We start from the raw sequence: 15,559 nt of genomic DNA on the forward strand, positions 1-15,559 counted from the left end.
AGACCCATAAGTTTTCTATATTATTTATTAGTTATTGTCTTATTTAATCCCCTTTGGAAAGGCAACAATAGAGGAGTTACAGTTCTCCACTTTTTTTCCCAAGCTAGTGGTGTTATTCCTTAACTTAGAAGCTGAAAGCAAACCATACCATTGACACTTAAGTACCAGCACAAAAGGGTTACTGTTATCCATCTCATTTGCCCCGTTCCTGACTCGCTACCAGTCACCATTTGTGATGCACTTGTCCCGAGCACATCTCTGAGGAACACGGCTCTTTGCCCAACCAGCTGAGCTCAGTGGATGCATCCCTGCCCTCATGCAGAAGTGCACCTTTCCTGGTCACTCTTGAAGAATGCAAGTGTTTGGGAGCTGGGAAAAAGTCCCTGATTGACTGCAAGGATCTCACCCCACGTGCACACCATGCTAGTTTCAAATTCTCACCTCCAGGCCAGCCGACAAAGGAAAACCAGGAGTAGAAAGGGGCACTTGCAAAAGGGAACGAGAAGATGGTTGCCAACCTAAGAGTGATCCACGTATGATTGAGGAGTACCAACATACCAAACAACTTCAGGAAGGCTGAAGGAGTAGGCTTCTGTTTTTCATATCAGGTTTCTTAGTGAAAACAAACACACCAACAAACCCACAATACCCCTACTCACTCCTCCTAGGTAAAATCCTATTAAACAAGTTGGAAGATCAACAGGCTTTACTCTCCTTTCCACACTGAAGTAAACTGCCCTCAGACACAAGGTTATTTTAGGTGCAGCTGCTGAGGTTTTTGCTTGGAAGAGACATTTGTTTTCAGGGAAGACATACATAAGAGTCAGACTGCACCTTGAAATCTGATTTTACTCCTTCAGTGGTGGGGTTGGGCATCTGGAGTGTATATGAGCAACAGCTAGCCTCCAGTCCAGCTTGTAAAAACTTTTTGTGGGGGTTAGTGACTCTCCCAGTATTTTTCATGTTAGAATAAATTGACTTAAGTGTGCATGGAAGGTAGAAATATATATGACTGAAATTAAAAGTTGGGCTAAAAATAGCACTACAATTGCATTGTCCATAGTGAGGGAAAGGAAACCTGGGGGGGGAAAAATAAATATATTTAACAGCTGTCTCAACATAATGTCAGATTTATTCAAGATTTGTAAAATGGTCTTTGACAAGCCTTGACTCATTGGGTAGGATTGGAAAGGCTATTGAGGGTGAACTATTTCTTATGATTTATAAGAGACCACTGTGACTAGTTTGAAAAACCTGCTTACGAGTGCAGTAAATTAAAACAGAAGCCTACATAAGACATGTACCTTACAGACAAAAGGCTTAAATCATGGTCTGAATCACTAGAGTGGGGCTTGCAAAGGGAAATCAGTTTCAAGAATTTCTGCTAGCCAAAGATGTATTCTCCAGTATTTAGAAGAATCTTCTATTAACACACTTTGGAAACTAAAACCTAAACTCATGCAGCTATATCATGCTTCCAAAGGCATGGCACTTAGTCTCTGTATCAAAAAATTGCAGAAGTTATCAGTGGTTCACAGCTCGCACTGGATCATGTACTACTCTCATGTACCAAAAAGCTTGCATGGTGCATACAGCAACCTCTACACAACTGCAATTAAGAAAAAACATTCAATTTTGCATGTGCAGAAGAGTGGAAAATGAAACCATGTGCATTTGATCAAAGACGGGCATGTTGGCCTTCCCCTTAGCTCTGAGAGAAAATTGCACAAATTTTCACATAAAATTTGAACATTATTTAATTCAGCAACAGAGCCTTGCCCAGGCTGTACCACAAAGAAAACACTCCATGCATCTTCACAGGACGTGAAAACCCCACAGCTAGAGGTGCTCTGCATAAGAAGTGCATTAGTTTCACAGATTGAAGAGAAGTCAGATTGTGATCTTCCTTAAAACCCTGGTTTTCCCTCTCCCTTCAGGCAGATACATTCCCCTACAGAGTCCAAGAAATTACTGAGTGAAGGTTCACTCTCTCGCAGCTTTCTCCAAGCCCCATGAGTAAATCAATACAGGCAGCTCCTTTGGCTTCTACCAAAATGTCTGCAGAGATACGTGATCTACACCAAATAGTTTTGGAAAGGCATAATACCTTTACTGTGAAACTCTAGCACCAATTTCGATGTCCAGCACAACTGGACACAGAGAAGGGCCACTTCTCCTTGGCATGAGACACAGAATTTGAGACTAGATCTAAAATCCTTTCTTTTAGGTCCCCCAGAGCACGGTAGAGTAATAGCTAGTGGTATCCTGCTAGAGAACAGACTGGGGGAAATGGCATCTTATGGATATGCTTTGCTTGCCATTACCTCTTTGTGATGCCAGCTGGTGATTTGTGGAACACCCACCTGAAATGACATATAGGAATTCAGGAGCCAAACTCTCCCATGACAGTTACCTCCCATACTATATGATGACCCTGTAGCCTTTGTGTCACTATGCAAATTTAAGAGATCAAAATCAAACCTCCCAGACACTTCTACACAGTGTTGTAATGCCACTTTTCAGTGATAGGGATTTATTAGTTGTTGTTTGCAGAGGAATGATTAGGAATAGAGCAACTGATATTCTTAATGAAGGCTTGACAGCTCTTCTTTGTATAAAAGAGTAGTTAATACACTCTGCATACAACAGCCAAGAAGGCTAAGGCAAAGGGCCAGAGAAAAAAGGGAAATAACCTCAAAAGAAAAAGAAGAAATTAATAAGCAAGAGAGGGACTTGAGACTTCCAGTGTCTTCATCATCTCCTGTTATGCAGAGATGTTTCAGCCACTTCTTGTCTGATGTGACTATTGGAATAAAATATTTTCTTGAGTACATCCATTCCCATTTGCCTTGCACAACAACAGTCAAAAATATTTCTGTATTAAACCTTGGCGTAAAAGGTCCCTGTCCAGTAGGGACTTCTCCCTTGTTCCACAGAAATTATCCAAGATACCACTTCCAAACTTGAGAGGGTATGATTGCCTGTAGCAACTTCTCCCCTTCTTTTGTGTCAGTTAAAATAAAGCAGGCTGATTTTGAATTCCCATCCACATCCATATAAACCTAGCTTCAAGTCAGCACAGCTCCACCAGAGACGAACTGCTGCTAGAAGAATGTAAAGTGCATTTTATCTGCTAGACTACCTACATGTTGAGCTGAAACAATGGGTCAATTATCCCAGCACTGTGTTCCTCCTGGGCTGAAAGAGGATGGTAAGTTGAGATCTCATCAATCACTCCTGCTCCTATTGCTCCTGCAGAGAGAACTGTTATGACAACAGGAGGCTGAAACTCAGGTTTATTGTAACCGAACAGATGGATTCCAAAAGTCTGGGACATTCTTGCAATGGAAAAGCTGATGAATTACAGAAGAAAAAACATATGTCGCTTATTTAATCTTCTGGTCTTCTTTGATTCATTGCTAGGACAAGCAAACAAATATTTAAAGATTAAAAAAAAAAAGGAAAGCAATCAAAAGAGCAAACAGTAATGTCATTATTGTTTTCCATATTTCATACAGTAGTGATGTCTTCTATGCCAGCACACCACCTGCCCCTTGACCTTCCTACCTCAAATGCCTAAATGTAACCCTGATTTCTGAAAGAGGTGGGGCTCACATGGTGCTAGAGAAAGTGTCTCCAGTTCCTCTCCCTGTTCTTTTTTTCCCTACTGGCCAATAGCTTAACATTCGTCAGAAGGGTAGCAGCCAAGAGGCTACATTTCTGTATGAAGATTGCCAGCTAAGCAGGGGACAGAAACCCAAAGCAGTGTTCCCACAGTCTAGGGAGAGACTAGAGATGGTGTGCAATCCACAATTTGGGATTACAGCAGCAGATGTGGGACACTTGGTAGGAAAGCAGGTTACACTGCTCAGGAGCAGACCTCTGTACATGATTGCAATAAAAATCTCCCTCTCCCCTCTGGCAAAATAGAAGAGAAACACTACTGAAGATGCATTGTCATGAGAGAATGCATGCCTTGTGGCTGTGTGAAATGGCAAGAAGGCAGCCTTTCCTCTGCATGTGTGTGTGTGTGTGTGTGTGTGTGTGTGTGTGTGTGCGTGCTTGCACATGCCTGCACACACAGCCAGAATACACACTCACCCACAGAACCCAGACATGTGTGAAAGCACACAGAATGCAGTACACACAATGTTCACTCACAGGGGAACAGTTAAACACAGCAATCATTGCAAGTATATCCATGCATATGCGCACAGACAAAACCTGGGATTTCCAGCAAAGCTTGAGCAATTCAGTGTAATAAAAAAGGGCTCCTTGCAGCAAAGCACTTAACGAATGGCAGATTGTGTCCAAAGGGTGCCATTACCCAAGGGAGCTGGGGGATTTGGCTGGAGCACACAGTATAAACAAATGGCCTGAAGATTTGTTGGGGTAAGGACTGCATTCGGCACAATCAGAAGGCTTCATCTCCTCTGAAGCCCTATATATTTCATCCCCAAAGCAGATGAAGCTTCAATATTTTTCCATACTTTAAAAGTAAAATTTTTGTGAGAGGAATCTAATTTCTGAAACCTATTGTACTCTCACAGTATTTTCACAGTCATGTTCTGCTCTCAGGCCCATTAGCAAAAAAATGAACACCTTTCATTTTAATGTCATTTCATTATTCATTATCTTCTTACACACCAATCAGGAAAAACTGAAAAAACCTAACAAGAGACAACAATAATTTTCTGTTTTAAATGGCCAGTAGAGACAAATAATGGCTCTGACATTGGCTACCTTCTAGAAATCACCTTTTCACTTTCCCCTATAACCCATAATTTGAAGGATTTGCAACTCCTCTTTGTCTTGAATAAAATATTTTATTTACACCATGTTTTCTATTCTGAGAACTTAGAATTTCTCCTGGACTACAGCTCACACATCACTTGTCTCAAACTGATGGAACATATATTTCTGATTAGAGTCTGGCAAAATAAATCATAGAAAACTGGAATTCCAGGGAAAAGAACATTTCATGTTTCGTCATGTTGTTATTATGAGAAAGGCAGGCTTTTAGCTTGATTGTTTTATTTTTACCAAGGGATGCCTAGTGCTATGTTTTATGTGCTCTCAGAATATGAGCCTGTGTACTCATGATGTTCCAAAACCTCAAAACCCACAGTCAATTCTAGTGCTCCAGAATGGTGACTCTAGATTCCTTACCAGCAGTTTCTCCAGCAGAGGTACTGCTGGCTCCTTCTGTCCCACACAGCCATACTCCTTGTGGCTTTCAAAATGCACTGACTCTCAGAATGCCTGAGGTTGGAAGAGACCTCTGGAAGTCACCTGGTCCAACCCCACTGATCAAAGAGGGACAAAGTCAGTTGCCCAGGACTATGTCCAGTCAGGATATTAATATCTCCAAATATAGAGACTCCACAACACCTCTGAGCAATCTGTCAGTGCTTGACTACCCCCACACTGAAAAAGTTTTATATTTTGTTTAGACAGCACCTCCTGTGTTTCAGCTTGTGCCCATTGCTTCCAGTTCTGTCACTGAGCACCACTGGAAAGAGCCTGACTCCATCCTCTTTTGACCCTCCCTTCATGTGTTTATAAATGTTGCTGAGATTCTCCTAGGCTGAACAGTCACAGTTCTCTCAGCCCTTCCTCATAGGAGGGATACTCTGATCCTTTTATCATCTTCATGGTCCTCTCAGGGGGGCTCTCTCAGGTAAATTCACATCTTGCTTTCATTGGGGAGCCCAAAACTGGACACAGCACTTCAGGCCTCACTGCTACTCAGTAGATGGGCAGGATCACCTCCCTCCACCTGCTGGCCACCTCTCTCCTAACAGCCCAGGGTAACTGTTAGCCTTCCTTGCCACAACTGTGCACTGCTGGTTCACAGCAGTCAGCTTGGTGTTTGCCAGGACCCCCAGGTCCCAAGGCACCTTCCAGGTGGTCAATCCCCATTATTCATTGGTGTCCTGGGTTGTTTGTCCTTCAGGTGCAGGACTTTGCATTTTGCTTTCATGAACATCATGTGAATGTTATGGCCCATTTTTTCAGCTTATCAAGGTCTCTTTGAATGACAGCACAATCATCTGGTCTGTCTCACTCCTGAGGTTTGTGTCACCTGAGATGATGATACATTCTATTTTAAACTTGATGAGGGTGCACTCTCTATCAGTGACCAGGTCATTAATGAAGAGGTTAAACAGAACTGGCCCCAGAGAAGACCTGGATGAGGAAGGCATTGAGAGCCTCAGGTATTTCTGTGTCCTTTGCCACCAAATCCTCTGTCCCATTCAGAAGCAGAGACATATTTTATCTTGTCTCCCATTTACTGCCTATGTACCTGTAATAGCCCTTCCTTTCACGTCCTATGTCAGATTCCAAGTATACTTGGAGTATACTCCAAATACGCTTTGGATTTCATAACCCCATCCCTGCATGCTTGGACATCATCTCTGGGCCTCCTGAGTCTCCTGTCCCTGTTTTTACCTCATGCATTCTGCCCATTGTGCTTGAATTTAGTTAAAAGCAACTTGTTCTTCAGTGCAGGCCTCTTAGCAGGAAAGCAGGCTGCCTTTGCTTGGTTTTGCTGCTCAGGATGACGGATTGCCCTTGAATTTGGAGAAAGTGATCCTGGGAAAAAAAATTACCAGATGTCCCAGACACTTCATCTCTCTGGGTTTATATCCCATGGGATTCTTCCAAACAAGATCCTGAACAGGCCCAAGTTTTCTGTCCTGAAGTCCAGGGCTATGGTCCTTATTATTTGCCTTGCTTCTTCATCTCAGGATCCACCATCTCATAGTCAAGACAGCCAAAGCTGCCCCTGGTCTGTGCCTCCCCAGCCAGTCCTGCAGAGCGTTTCCCCTCACCACCTGCTCCATCAGGATATTACTGTGAGTGAGCTCCAGAAACCTCCTGTGTTTCTTGTGTGCTCAGCTGTATTGTTGCTTCCGCAGATGTTGGGGTGTCTGAAGCCTGACATGAGAACTAGGGCCTGGAGAATTCTTCCAGCTGTCTGAAAGCCTCACCTCCTTCTTCCTGATCAGGGTGTTGCAGTTAAAAATTTTATTTGCTTCACACTAGCCTGTGGCTTTTAACATTTCTGGAAGAATTTCTGTGCAATGGTTTTTCAGTGAAATATGACCAAAATAAAACCTGAGTTAGGAAGAAGCTCCTCACTGTATAGTCAAGCCCATTCTCTTTTTTCCAGCCATTTCATCTGTAGGCTAAAGGGCACCCAATAATTATGACTACATTTGAGCTGAAATCATATATAGTAAGTCACAATTTGGGATATCCAGACTTATACCTTCAAAAGCACAGCTTGATTTATGGATGCCTGGCTGGAAGATATTTTGTGCTTAAGCTCCCAGCCATTGCATAAATACTGCAGTGCATAAGTTCCCCTCCTCCAAAGGAATATGTTTGCAAATACTGAACAGCATCCCCCATAAAGAACTGCCAATTTAGAGAAGGGAATAGCTTTTAAAAAACAGTCCTGATTTGGTAGCCACAGATGGGGATAAAGCTGTACTCGCTAATGCCGTCACAGTAAGTCAGGCCCTTTTTTGATTTATGCAAATCTAGCCCAAAAAGTAACACATAGCTGTGCATTTCTATCACCTCCAATTTCAGCATGAACAAAAGAGTAAAGGAACTCTGATGAGCTCTGATGAGCGTCAAGGAAGTAAATGGTGTATTGCCTCTTCTCACCACATGCAAAACCAGCAGCATGATATTACTAGTAAGTGACCCAAGTTCAAATGTGCATTATGCTGTAAATGTTCCTGAAATAGTTCCAAAAACTAGAGCCAAAGTAGCCAGAATTTGTCCCCTCCTTATGAAATAAAAAATAAATAAATAAAAAAATCTAAGCGCATTTAAAAATCATGTATATTTACTACAATGTATTTCAAAATATTTAACTGCAAGGAGCAAGATGCCAACCTCCCTCATACGCAGAAGACATATTGTCCTATAAGGTCACAACTGAGGGGTTTTACTTTGTCTGTGAACATTTGTACAGCCAAACCTTAGCCTTGCTTAGACTGGTGGCAGGGCTGAGCATCCCTGTGGGCTGGGCTAAATAATGAGGTAATTTTCAGAGCTCAGTGCTGGGGCCTTGGAGTATTAGTGGATTGACTCTAAAAACATCAAAACCCCCTTTTTCTAGAAAGTAAAACTTACACAGATATTTGCAACAATTTGTTTGAAATCTCACTGAATTAAGCAAAGATAAAAATATTTTTTTTCCTGTACCTCTTTCATAGAGCCACTCTTCTGCTTTCCCAGAACAAGGCAAAGTAAAGAGGGAGTGTATAGTGTATACACACACTTCTGTAAAGCAAAGTAGCTGGGAACTGACACTGCTAAATAAGTGCAATCTCATTCATCTGCTTAATACACGAGGCAGATCTGAAGGGAAACCTCAAGAATTTGCTCAATAGTTATTACTCTCTACAAGCAAATAGCCAAAGGAAAATCTGCTTGAGCATAAGGTAAATATTCACAGACATATTGCAGATACAGGTAATAACACTAATAGGTCTTCTACAACTGTAAATAGGTGAGAGATGCCAGATGCTTCACTCTCTTCTTCACAAAGTCAAGAAACAAAAACCATCCAAAATTCAGACATACCCCAAAAACAACAGCAGGAGTTTCAAATATGTGGCTAGCCCCTATGGCTACAGCACAGCTGTGCATTGCATAGCTTTAGAGAATCAAAGCTATTACCTGCACACATTCTAAATGCACAGCCAGCATTAATGACACAGGCCATCTAGGAAAGATTAAGGATTAGTTATCATTTCAACTCAATGAAAGAAGATCTATATTTCTCTTTTAGACACATAATTCACAGGAGAATCGTGCTTGCCAACACTCTGAAAAAATAATCTTTCAGAATTCTTGCAAACCCACTGTGTTATGATTTCATCTCATGAAATACAACACCTTTACATTAAACCTCATAAAACTAAATCCTGCTGGATCTCTTCCAGGCTTGGAGAATAAACAGCTATATCAGTGATGCCTAGAACAGTAAAATCTGGCCCACTATCATATGGCATGTTCCCATTTACAGAGGGGAACAGGTCCGCAAACAGCTAATTCACTTTGCTATTACAAAATCCTCACATATAATGAATTTCTCACATAATTGTTCTAAGAAAAACTTCAAGAAGAAGAAGAAGGAAAAAAATGCTTTGAAGGCCATAATACATATTTATTTATACTAGGTTTTGGGGAGAGGGGTTGTTAACCTGTTCCTTCCCTTCCCCTTAATGAAATGTGTTGCAGAGCTGCTCTGGTTCTCAGTGAGCAGGAGCAGGTTTAGCTGTCTGGGACTCTGGTAGATAGCAAAGGGGGAAGATTTGTTGTCAAAAGTGTTCAAAAGCACATAAGAATATATTGAATGAGTTTACTCTGTAAAGATGATTATTCTCCCTTTGCTGTCAGAACTGCTACTCAAAACCCTTTCAGCCCTGCTGGTGTGGCCCAGAGCATAAGTAAGAAATATATCCAAATAACCACTACAATTACACCAGTCAACATAGATCTAATGCTCAAGCCCTCCTCAGAATCTCAGGGCAAGTGCCTTCCAAAGAGATGGAGACTGGTGTATGGCCAAAGAGCAAAAGCAATTTTCTATGTGATTTAGAATCTTCTCCATTTCCCACGTAGAACTGTGCTTCAGTCCCCTGGTCTGGGCAGAGGTTTGCACATCTTCATGTGGAAACTGAAGTTACAGACCCATATATGCAAATGTCATACATTCCTTCCATCTTGCCTCTCATTTGTCCGTCTAATTACATCTCAGGCGAACCACAACCAGGTCCACAGTGCAAGAACAGGAGCCAAGGAGCACATGAACTGATAGCACCCCTTACCAGGGCCTGAAATCCCCTAAGGTTCCCATTCTCATTTTTTCCATTCTGACCACAGCATTCTGGATTTTAGTAACCACAACTGGAGGATGATACTTCTACAGTAAAAGGGAGAGGTTAACAGTGCTGTAACATGCCCATGTCCAGTGACACTAGGCAGGGGGAAAAAACCCAAAACATGTGGTCAGGCAGGAACCAGTGGGGAAGGGACAATTGCAAATTGTTAGGATATTTATTTTTTTTGAAGTGGCAGAAGAGAAACATCCCTGTTGAGATGCTTGATTAAATGACACAACAGCAGGACAAGGTCACTGACCCCATCACCAGAAATAATGAGGAGGGGATGTGTGTGGAGGGCAATAGATTGATTGTGCCTCCAAGCTCCCTGTCAAGCAGAGGACTATGCAGGACACCTTCAGTAGCTGGACATCACACTCCCAGTCTTTCCCTGGGGTGAGAAAGGATTCCTAGGACGGCCTAGGAAAGCTCTCCACGGATTCATGGTTCTCTCGACCAGCAAGTGATTTCTGTCAGAAAACTGCTGTACACATAGGGTGTCAGATTTACAAACATTGAGGGTGGGAGGAGAGAATGGCAGCTCTTAGCCTGCTTGGCCATGTAAGAAGCTCTAACTTTGAACTGGCTAATGACCCCAGCCCACAATTAGCCGCTCTTAATGAGGGGTGCACCCAGGCAGACTGTGCAACACAGTGCCAGGTAAAGTCACAGTGTTCACAGGGGCAAATCACTGTGAGGGAAAGAGAGGCAAAAAAGAATAAAACACAGGTGATAGCACACCAGGGTAAAGGAAATTGGTATTGCCATTCTTAAGGGTTTAGTCTGATATTTCAAGCATCATTTTCAATGTAACTTCACCATTTTCAACCAAACCAAATGAAGACAATGCAACATGGTTTCAGCTTTCTTCATCTTTTCCAGCGTGAACTCTTTCAGCTTCCAAATGTGTAACTCTATACACTAAGTAGCAAAGCATACATGTCTGTAAACCATGGTAACTTTTATTTTTAATGTTTATAAAACTACTCAAAACAACATGATTTCACAAATTATTCACAGATACAAATATTAATTCTAAAATGACCTTGACAAACTTTCTGCTATAACTTTGCTTACAGGATCTAAACAAACCTTGTTTGCTGTGAAATTTTCTAGGGAAAAAAATACTGCACAAGTAAACCAGAGAAATACATTCTCACTTTTTTTTTTTTCTAAAAAGGAAGTTTTCCCTGCAGAAAGGAAGTCAACACAACTACATGTCAATTGGGAACATTTGGATGCAAGACACTCACTTCTCTCAAAACTAGCAGTTCCAACCAGAACAGAAGACCAAGCAACACCAAACTATTTGGGTAGAAGGCAGTTAAGATGGATTACTCCTACAGTCAGCAGACAGCTGGGAAGACTGAAAACATAGAAAATGACAGAAGCAAATTAATAATTCAAAGTATGAAAATCCACCAAAATAATAAATAAATGGGCTAGATACTTCTAAAACTTACTTCAGCTTATATGACAAGTATGCATTTGCATGTACTGAGAAAGGAAAACTATGTGTGGAGAAGAATGTGATTATAATGTATTTCAAATAGGAGTTCCTTTACAAGATTTTTCAGCTTTACTTTTCTGCACCAAGTTCAGAAAGATAAAACTGTACAATTCTAGTTTGAAAGCAGAATAATAGAGGAAAGAAGAAATGTGAGATGTTGAACAAAAGTTTTAATATATTCTTTCAATACAGGTTGAATGAAAGTTGCTCGCTTTTTCTCAATTTTTTCTGAACTTATGAAAACTACAAATGCAGTACCAATACATCATAAGCCATGTTATCCAGACTGCCTCTGGGTCAGCTACTTCAAACTTCTGGAAATTTTTATTATTATTTGAAAATAACAACTCTAGAGTCTGCAAATATATTTAAATTACTAATTATGTGCCTACTAGTTTGATTATGTGATCACTGTGTAATTTAACTCCAATGTAATACAGAGGCTTGCTGATTAGAACAATCTGACATCACTGTTTTATTGCTTTATTTTAAATAGCATACCTTTGGGGGGCAGGTTCTCTTGATTTTGCTTTTTAAAAGTATTTATTACAAATTATTATTTTAAAATCATTTCCCTTGACAAATAACAGGTGTTATGAGGCCTTGAGGCCATTAGACTAGCTATCTACTAGCAAATCTGACCATTTCCCTGTGAGAAGCAATCAGTTCTGAAAGTGAGTTTCTATCCCTGCCTTGCTCACACACTCATTTACAGCTGTTTTCTCTGCTAAGCACTGCAGAAGCAGAGCAGTCAGTGGCTACTTCTTCCCATGCATCTGCAGATTTACATGACCCCCAGCACACAGATCCACACCAAAGCTCACCAATGTCCACAGCTTCAGCCATTCATCAGAGGTGGTACTAATGGCAACTTTGGACACAAATGGCCAAAACCCGCCAAAGTCCTAACAGGGAGTAAAATTTGGAGCTAGACCCCTCATGACAGTAACAACAGCAAAGCTCACACAGTGGTCTATGATGGCAGTAGTTCTGTCACCCAGCCCAGATGGAGGCAGCAATTCTCCTTTCTCCCCACCCAAAGCACCCCTGCCCCACACAGAACCCAGGCATTTTGGGATAAACACCCTGTCCTTTTGTATGGCTCACACCGTGGGGCCCCGCTCTCTGCTCAAGGTGCTAGCTACTACCAGTCTGCAAATAGCAGCTAGGGGGAAAGAAAGGAAAGATTTATTACATTACAGCTTTTTAAACAAAATACACTAGGAAAACCAGGTACCATGCAATTATAGTCCTCCAGGGCATGGTTCTGCTACCTTTGCTATCCAGCACTTAGATTAGATAGATAGTAAAGGGAATGGTAATTACAAACAGAAATTCTGCATGAGCAAAAGTGCTCACTACGACAAAAACTGTAGCCAGATATAGATACATGTCTGATAAATTTGAAGGATCATAACTTACTGAAGTACTAGCATACAAATAAATCTGGATTTATAGATATATGTGTGTGTGTGTGTGCATAATAAAACATCTAAGCACCCATATTTACTGCTTCATATATAGTGTACAAAGTACAATGCAACATTAAAAAGCAGAGGTTTGGAATAACATTTAATAATGTTCTTACAGAAAATGTTCCAAACTGGGGGGAAAAAAAAAAAATCTGAAAATTTAAAGGTACTAAATGCAGGGAAACTCTTGAGGAACTGACCACTAAAACTGAAATAGTAATAAAAGCGAAAACCTAGAAAACTCTGTGTAATTTGGTTTAATTTCCATTTGAAAGTAATCAGCCTCAGTTTGATCTTTCCCTTCCGTGATATCAAACCCTGACTAAACACGGCCCGGAGTTTCAGTCCCCAAACGGAGTTTCTAGAGAAGAATGGCAGCGAGCAGAAACACAGAGCATCGTGTTTCCATGGGGAACATCCATCCCCCCGTGTCACTGGGCAGAGGAGAACACGACATAGTGTGCACAAGCGCCACCAAGAGGTTCTTCTGCCGTCGCCCAAGGAAGATTTTTCCCCCTGTGCCTCTCAGGCACATCCTCAGCACCTTTCGAGCATGCTCGCTGCTGGATTTTCTGTGAGCATTCCAAACGAAAAAGAAGAAAAGGATAACTTATTTCTTAAGGGTTCCTTCCAGAGAAGAGGGGGGGCGGGGGAAGAGGGGAAGGTATATTTACACCACGTGCAGTTTTTTGACAATGGAAATTTTAAATGTTGTGGCAACAGAAAAAATAAGATTGCTGCCCAGTCTGGATCTGGAAAATGTTAAATTCCACCTTATCAGCCACCGAAACAGCATCAGGAGGGATCTGTTGCTGAACTGACTCACATCAAAACCTATGCAATCCTATTTTTTTCCTGTCAAATTCAATTATGAGATTCAAATAGTAATAATACTTCTGTAGTGTGATGCTGGAGACCATTTTTAAAGGTAAGCAGAATTTTTTTCAAACGTTTTCATCGTGGTGAGAAAACCAGTTTTGTCCTCATCACTGCCCTTTTTTGAGCTGAAGAGAATGAGCTAAAAAGCTACAGGTTTTAAATTCCTCTGCAATGTTAAGGGCAAGTCCTCAAGGCCCAGGTTCTTGCTTAGAAAGCCCCTGAGGTTAGCATTCCCCTAATCTGCTTGGCCTGGCAACTCTCACCAGTCAGTGGAGCTGGACTCAGTTCAGGGGTGAAAGTGTCACCCAGACATTTGGGGAAGGTGGGTGCTTTGTGCCATGGCTGCTGCCCATGCATCTGTGCCTCCCTTTGCAAATCATTGCTCTCAAAGTGGCAAATCATCCATCCTAGTCTCACCATCTCCCCACAAAAGAAAACCAATCTGTGGGCTTCACAGGAGCTGAAAGCTCAACATTTTCTCCAGGAAGGGGAGTGAGGTTGAGACACAACCTTGAATTAAGCCTCCAGGTGATGGTGCAGGTATCCCAGAGAGATCTCAGGTGTGTCAGACTGCCAGTCTGACTAAACCCAGGACTTAAAGCATTAATTTGGACTAAATGGTCTTTAGAGGTTCCCTCCAGTCACTGTTATCCCATGATTCTGCAACCCAAAAGGACCATGACACCTTCAGGTCAGTGGCAAAGGAACATGAGGCCCTGACTGGAGGAGCCATCAGTGGTGGCAGCTTTTTGCCTCAAAGCTCATCACATCACCAAAGCACCTCCTAGGATTGGGGAAAGGGAGAAGCAAAGAGGCTCCCTCCCACATACAGTACATGGCCAGGGAAGGGACCAGAGAGATCTCAAAGCAGAAGACATGGAAAAGTATGACACAGATTAAAAAATTCATACTCTTTTATGGCTGCCTGTGTTAAAGCAAGTGCCTTGCCTATTCTTTAGCAGAGAGGCAAGGCAACACATTTTTGCTTTTCCACGCCTCTGCTGTCAGGACTGGCCAGAAAAATGTACAGAAGTTCATGGTTCTTATCAAGGTTTGAAAACAAGGGGAAGCAGCACCACGGTTTTAACTTAGAGGGCACAGAACAGACACACTTCTTAGAACACAATGCAACACTGAACTCCGTGCAAGTTCCAAGGACTCCTGTCGTTTTCCCCACAGTTCATTCATTTTCACCACCATCCATCAGGTGACTGAGGGTAGGGGGGAACTGGAGCTGAGGTCTTTCCAGGCAGCTCATTCTCCCACCTAACTCCCAAGATTTAAGGTGATTTAAGCACCTGAGGATTAAAGGCATTTTAACAGCTTATACAGATTTAAACATCTAAAGTGGCTTAAACGCTTATGTTACTTTCAAAGCTTTAAAGTGGCCTAACTATCCGTGGCACTTGATGAATTTACGGATGCTCAAAAGCCTACACTGCCTTTAAAACAATCAAGCAAACTTTAATACATTTTTTTTTAAAAAAGGAGGTATACCTTATAACATCATTATATTTTAGGAGTGCAGTCCTGCTTGGCTCCTGCCAGGTCGGACCAGGTCACCCAAGGCTCCAACCCGATGGCTTATGTGGGAGGTGGATGCCAGCGCCTTACCTGGCGGCAGCGGGCTCCGCACCTGCCGGAGAGCCAGGGAGGGGCCGAACGTCCCCGCTCCCGAGTTCCGCTCCCAATTAAGCGAGAGACAGGGGATGTTTATTGGCCCGAGCTGCCCCCAGGCACATCCCACGCCCCGACAGCCGGCGGGCAGGGGCGCCGGGGCAGCCAGA

The 15,559-nt window shown here is 42.2% G+C and overlaps 1 long non-coding RNA gene across 1 annotated transcript in view; it reads right to left on the bottom strand.

Moving 5' to 3' along the window:
• LOC111928350 (uncharacterized) overlaps positions 1-15,442 on the bottom strand; it is a 39,869-nt gene extending 24,427 nt beyond the window's left edge. Inside the window, exon 1 of the long non-coding RNA XR_015286868.1 lies at positions 15,270-15,442. This is a non-coding gene — a long non-coding RNA (uncharacterized LOC111928350). The remainder of the gene's footprint in view (positions 1-15,269) is intronic.
• Between the last annotated feature and the right edge of the window lie 117 nt (positions 15,443-15,559).

This window comes from Cyanistes caeruleus, chromosome 5 (assembly GCF_971803275.1).
Source record: "Cyanistes caeruleus chromosome 5, bCyaCae1.hap1.1, whole genome shotgun sequence".
Lineage (NCBI taxonomy): Eukaryota > Metazoa > Chordata > Aves > Passeriformes > Paridae > Cyanistes > Cyanistes caeruleus.